At 43.1% G+C, this 6,874-nt stretch overlaps 1 pseudogene; it reads right to left on the reverse strand.

Moving 5' to 3' along the window:
* Nucleotides 1-6,221: 6,221 nt before the first annotated feature.
* On the reverse strand, nucleotides 6,222-6,629 carry LOC144220820 (large ribosomal subunit protein eL31 pseudogene; annotated as a pseudogene).
* Between the last annotated feature and the right edge of the window lie 245 nt (nucleotides 6,630-6,874).

The following is a 6,874-nucleotide window of genomic DNA, read 5'->3' on the forward strand; positions in this document are numbered from 1 at the left end:
CTTAAAACAAGTCGGGGGGATTAACAAAAGTTCTCAATACTGAGGAAAAATGTAAAATACTTGTAATATCTGAGCATGTCAGAAATTAGCAGCATTCTGCTTTATCTTAGAACAGAAGGGTATCTGGAAAAAACTGCATTTGATAGAATACTGGCAAAAGCATTAAAAGAATACTATTGTAGTATCAATAATAATATAACCTATTAACTTCTTCAGATTAGAATGCCCTAAGTCCCTTGAGTATTGCCAAGTTTTATCACAGATAATCTCAGTCTGTAGCCTAAGGTATACTATTGTGCTTCTGAAAACTTTGGGGGTATGACTGTGTCCTATTATTTCATCTCCAAAATGAGTTTTTATAGTGGAAATTATTATGCTAGAGTAGCATATACCTTTAACTTTTTCTATGGACCTTTTTTCTTTTTAATGTTTTAGTAGCATTTATCAGGTTATTGTCTTACCACAATGTAACTTCACATTTATTTGTGTGATTCTCTTAACTAACACCTGTCTCTACTATTGGACTTTTATGTTGCACAAGGATGCTTTTCTGTTTCTTTCTGTATCCTCAGAGCCTAAAGAGTGTCTTGCATAGGACACATGCTCTATAAATTCTTATTGGTTGAGTCAAAGGGCCTATGAGGGATTTTTAGGCTAAGCTAGATCAGTACATCATTTCACGGTATTTCTGATTGCATTATTTTCTAAATGTTCAGAGAGCATTGTAGGAAGGAAGGAGAGAGAGAGAGAGAGAGAGACAGACGGAGGAAGGAAAAAGAAAGCATTGTAATGGATGGAATTGTCATCCAGCAATCTATAGCTTTTAAATAATACTATTTCCCATTTTGAAACTTTCTTTGATTTACTTAATGTATTCCTAGCTAAAAACACTTATATATGTTGACTTCTTGTCTAATTTTCTCAACATTTTTCCTTGAATAAAACAACATATCTTAGACACTTTTGCCTTTATATGCAGATGAAGAAACTGGGGTGAAGTAATTTTTTATTGAGATATAATTGACAATAGCATTAGTTTCAGGTGTACTTAATTTCATATTTGTATATATTACAAAATTTGTATATATTACATCCTGATCACCAAGATGTCTATTTTTTCTTGTGATGAGAACTTTAAGATCTACTCTGTTAACAACTGTATTATATATACAACTGTATTGTATACAATATAGTATTAACTATAGTCACCAGCCTGCACATTACATCCTCATGACTAGTTTATGTTACAATTTTACCTTTGGCCCCATTTCACCTACTCCCTGCCTCTGGAATCACCACTCTCTTCTCAGTGTCCGTGAGCCTGAGGTTTCTTTGTTTCTCTCTTTTGTTTTTGGGGTTTTGTCTTGTTTAAATAAAATTTTTTAATGTTTGTTTATTTTGAGAGAGAATACCCCAAGAAGGCTCCACTCTATCAGTGCAGAGCCCAACTCCGGGCTCGATCGCATGAACTGTGAGATCATGACCTAAGCCAAAATCAAGAGTTGGACCCTAAACCAACTGAACCACCCCATTGTTTTGGTTTTTTAGATTCTACATAGAAGTGAGATCTTACAGTTCTGTCTTTCTTTGTGTGACTTATTCACTTGGTATAATGTCCTCAAGGTCTATCCATGTTTTTGCAACTGGCAAGATTTCCTTCTTTTTTTATGGCTGAGTACCATTCCCTTGGGTATATACAGTTTCTTTATCCATTCATTTATTGATGGACACTTTGGTTGCTTCCATGCCTTGGCTGTTGTAAATAACGCTGTAGTGCACATGGGGGAGCCGGTATCTTTTCAAGTTAATGTTTTCATTTTCTTTGCATAAGTACCCAGAACTGGAATTCTTAGATCATACAGTCGTTGTATTTTTAAAAATTTTTTGTTTATTTATTTTGAGAGAGACAGACAGACAGAGCCTGAGCAGGGGAGGGATCGAGAGAGAGGGAGACAGAATCAGGAGGCGGCTCCAGGCTCTGAGCTGGAGCTCAAACTCACAAATGGTGAGATCATGACCTGAGCCGAAGTCAGACCCTTAACTAACTGAGCCACCCAGGTGCTCCTAGTAGTTGTGTTTTTAATTTTTTGAGAAACCTCCGTACTCTTTTCCATAGTGACTATATCAGTTACATTTCCACCAGTGCATGAGGATTCCATTTGTTCCATATCCCCACCAACACTTACTAGTCTTGTCTTGTCTTGTGTGTGTGTGTGTGTGTGAGAGAGAGAGAGAGAGAGAACATAAATAGGGGAGGGGCAGAGAAATGGAGGGACAGAGAGAGAATCTTAAGCAGGCCCCATGGTTAGTGCTGAGCCCAAGATGGGGCTTGATGCCACAGTCAAGGTCAGGATCAAGACCTGAGCTGAAATCAAGAGTCGGACCCTTAACTGAATGAACCACCCAGGCGCCCCTTTTTTTGTTAGCAGCCATTCTAACAGGTATGAGGCGATAGTTCATTATGCTTTTGATTTCTTTTCCCTGATGATTAGTGATGTTGAGCACCTTTTTGTGGATCTGTTCACCATCTGAATGTCTTCCTTGGAAAGATATCTCTTCAGATCCTCTTCCCACTTTAAAGTTAGATCATTTGTTTTCTTGCTATTGAGTTGTATGAGTTCTTGATATATTTTGAATATTAACTCCTCATCAGATATATGATTTGCAAATGTTTTCCCCCAGTTGATAGGGTGCCTTTTCATTTTGCTGATTGTTTCCTTTGCTGTGCAGAAACTTTTTCATTTGATGTACTCCCACTTTTATTTGCTTTTATTGCCTTTGCTTTTGGTGTCAGATCCACAAAGTCCTCTTTTAGATCTATTTCAAGGAGATGATTACCTATGTTTTCTGCTGAGGAGTTTTCTGGTGTTAGGTTTTATGTTTAAGATGTTATCCATTTTGAGTTTATTTTTGTGTGTGCTGTAACATAGTGGTCCACTTTTGTTCTTTTGCATATTGCTGTCCAGTTTTCCCAGCACCAATTCTTAAAGAGACTGTCCTTTCCCCATTGTATATTCTTGGCTCTTTGTCATAAATGAATTGACCATCTCTGCGTGAATCTGTGTCTGGGCTCTCTGTTCTGTTCTATTGGCCTATGTGTCTGTTTTTATGCAAATACCATCGTGTTTTGATTTCTATAGTTTGTAATGTAGTTTGAAATCAGAAAGTGTAACGCCACCAGCTTTACTTTTTTCCTCAAGATGGCTTTGGCAATCCAGGGTCTTCTGCAGTTCCATACAAATTTTAGGATTGTGTGGTCTATTTTTGTGAAAAAGGTCATTGGAATTTTGATAGGGATTGCATTGAATCTGTACACTGCTTTGGGTAGTGGGGATATTTTAACAATATTTGTCCTCTCAATCTGTAAGCACAGAATATATTTCTGTATTTTGTGTCTTTCACTTCTGTGATTAAATTTATTTCTAGATATTTTATTCTGTTGATGTAATTATAAATGGGATTTTTTGTTAATTTCTCTTCCTGATATTTCATTATTACTGAATAGAAATGCAACAGGTTTTTTTTTTTTTTGTATATTGATTTTGAATCCTGCAACTTTTACTGAATTGTTGATTAGTTCTGACAATTTTTTGGTGATGCCTTTAGAGTTCTTACATATCATATGTCATCTGCAAACAGTGACTGTTTTACTTCTTCAATTTCTGATATAGATGCCTTTTATTTTCCTTGCCTAGTTGCCTTAATTAAAACTTCTGTTTGGTACTTTCTTATGTTTTCTCCCTCTTTGTTGAAGTTCTTGCTGTGCTCATCTATTCTTCTCCCAAGTTCAGTGAGCTTCTTTAGACTATTATTTTGAACTCTTTATCAGGTATGTCATTTATCTCCATTTAAGCAAGAATTTTTTTCTGAGGATTTATCTTGTTCAGTTCTTTGGAATGTACCCTTGGTTTCTTCATTTTTTTCCTTGACATGCTGTGTTGGCTTCTGCGCACTGGATAAAACAGCCACCTCTCCCAGTTTTGGAGATGAGCCTCATTCAACTCTGCCCCAGCTCTTCATTGTCCCTCAAACCTTTGTAATTTTCTGAGCAGTCTATTTTATTTTTCATGGCGAGTAGTAGGTGAAGGTGTACCAGGAATCAGTGCCCATAAAGGGGAGGATCTCATTTAGCACCTAGATTCAGGCTGGTTGGAAGCCAGACCCTGAAGCCGCTGCCATTAAAATATACAAAAATCTACAGTCCTGTGGGACGACACTGAGTCCCACTGGCCACCAGTACCAGATGATCCAGAGGGGTGCGTTGGCAGTGGCCCCAAAATTAAGGCACCAGACAAGCGTGCACTTCCTTTCTGGGAGGTCTCTCAGAAGGAGTACAGTCAGCCCTTATGTGTGTTTAGTTAGAAGCCTCCCCGTCAGACTGCAGCTCTGATCATACACTCATAGGCCTCTTGAACACAAAGATTGGGCTCCTGGGTCTGTTGCCTCTTGTTGTGCCCTGATGGTGGCAGCTACTTAAGAACCCTTTCTCTGTTGGTCATAGCCCTGTAGGACCCATGGGTGCCAGCCCCACTGGCCCCCAGGGCCTTGTGATTTAGAGGTGTCCCCTAGAAGCAGCGGCAGCAATTGGGGTGCCAGAGAAGGGTGTGAGCTCCTTTTGAGGAGATACCAGTAAGCTGGAGCAAGGCAGAGGGAGAGCCCGGGATTCCACCCACCAGCGCCCATTCCCCAGGAACCCCTCCATGGGCCTCTCTCCATGTGCGCCACACCTAGAGCCCACCCTCAGGAAAAGCAAACGGGCCTCTTTCACAGAAGGCCTTGGAGTGTGTTTCAGTTTGCTGTCTGAGGCTGGTAGCCTGCCAAGAACTGTTCTCCAGATATTATAGTCCTGTGGGGCCTAGGAGCACAGACCCGCTGGCCCCGAAGCCCGGGGATCAAGTGCTCCCCCTGGGCAGCAGCCACCAAACCAGGTCACCAGGTGAGTGTGAACTGCCCTCCAGGAAACGGTGGCACTTGGGAGGATGGCGGAGAGAGCACACCCTGGCACCCACCCTGCCAGGTCTCTAGAAGGGATCACGATCCTTAAATGTATCCTTAACTGGAAGCCTGTCCCACAGCCTGTAGCCCTGATGATGAGCTAATTAATGACCTGCTTCACAGAAAGCCTGGGATCCTGAGACTGCTGCCTCTTGCTATGTGCCCTCTGGGTGGTAGCCATTTAAGAGCTCTTTCTCCATTGGTTACAGTTGGTGGGACCCTCGAGCCTAAGTCCTGCTGGCCACCAGGGTCAGGTGGTCCGGAGGTATCCCCTGGGGCAGAGGGGCGGCTGCAAAAGTCAGGGCTCGGGGAGGGTGCGAGCTCATTCACATGGGATAGCGGTGAGCTGGGTGAGTGGGAGACAGTGTGAAGATGGTACCTGCTGGCTGGAGCAAGGAAGGAGAGTGCAGTGGTGGTGCCCACCAGCCTCCGGCCCCCAGAGGCCCCAGAGGCCCCTAGATGGGGATTAAATTAGATGCCTGCACCTCAGGCAGATACTTGAGGATAAACAAATCATCCTCTGTCACATAAAGTCAGGGCACCTCTCCATCAGCTTCTGCTGCTCTGGTCCCAGGGGCCAGGGAGTCTGAGGAGGCAAACCCTTTAAGAGCTGTCTCTCAGATCACGGTAGGTCTCATGGATGGGTCTCACGTGGGTCTCAAGGGCGCAAACCCCATTGGTGTTCCAAAGCTAGACGCTTTGGGGCCTCGTCTTTCAGGTGCAGGTTTGAAAACCTGGGACCTCCATTGTCAGGTTAAACACGCTTTGCTGTTCAGGGAGAAGCGCTGGGGTTTGAATCCCTTCCAGAGGGCACGCCGCTGTGCCAGGGCTGGGGTTTATGGTGAGACTGTGTCTCAGCCTCTCCTCCCAGCTTTGAGGTGAGGAGTGTTTCTGTTTGCCTCACATGCAGCAGTTGCCCAGCTAGGTTTCAGTATTTTTCAGAGGCACTGGGAGGAGGGGAGGTCAGGATGCTCCTAGGTCACCATCTTGGACAGGAACCCTTCTGACAGTTTTACTTCTTCCTTTCCAGTTTGGATGCCTTTTATTTCTTTTGCTGCCAGATTGCTCCAGCTAGGTCTTCCAATGCTGTGCTGAATAAAAGCGGTGAGAGTAGCCATTCTTGTCTTGTTCCCGATATTAGGAAAAAAAAAAAGGTCAGCTTTTCTTAAACAATGTGGGGTTTGTTTTTGTTTTGTAGTTTTATACCTTTATTTGACAATCAGTGATTAGTTCTCATGCACATGAACTGTCTGTAGATTTGTGAAAGTGGTGGCAGGTACATGGGTAACCAGCATTTAGAGCTTGTTTGGTGGATTTTCATCCTCATTACGTTTTCCGGACAGCCGCACATGGATACGGTATGGAACATTCCTTATTCCTTCGGCCCCGACAGCTCTGTTGAGCCTGGTGTCAATGCACACATCTGGGGTTCCCCTCTCCTTCGTGGTAAATTTCCGGAACTCTTGGAGAGCCCGAGGGGCATGCTTCTTGAAGCCCACTCCATGGATGCAATTGTGAATGTTCTCTGGTCACTACCTCATTGATAGACAGCCTTTCCTCTTCTCCCCACCCTTCCTTGAAGGAACCAGGCCCTGGTTGGAAAGGAAGAACAATGTTTGTTTTGTTTTAAACATGTATGTATGTATGTAAGTAATCTCTACACCCAGCGTGGGACTTGAACTCACAACCCCAAGATCAAGAGTCCCATGCGCTAGGGCACCTGGGTGGCTCAGTTGGTTAAGTGTCCAACTCTTGATTTTGGCTCAGGTCATGATCGTACAATTCATGCAATCAAGCCCTGCCTCCGGTTCTGTGCAGATTTTGTGGAGCCTGCTTGGAATTCTCTCTCTCCCTCTCTCTCTGCCCTTCCTGGGCTCAT

This window comes from Crocuta crocuta, unplaced genomic scaffold (assembly GCF_008692635.1).
Source record: "Crocuta crocuta isolate KB4526 unplaced genomic scaffold, BGI_CrCroc_1.0 scaffold219, whole genome shotgun sequence".
NCBI classification, from domain to species: domain Eukaryota; kingdom Metazoa; phylum Chordata; class Mammalia; order Carnivora; family Hyaenidae; genus Crocuta; species Crocuta crocuta.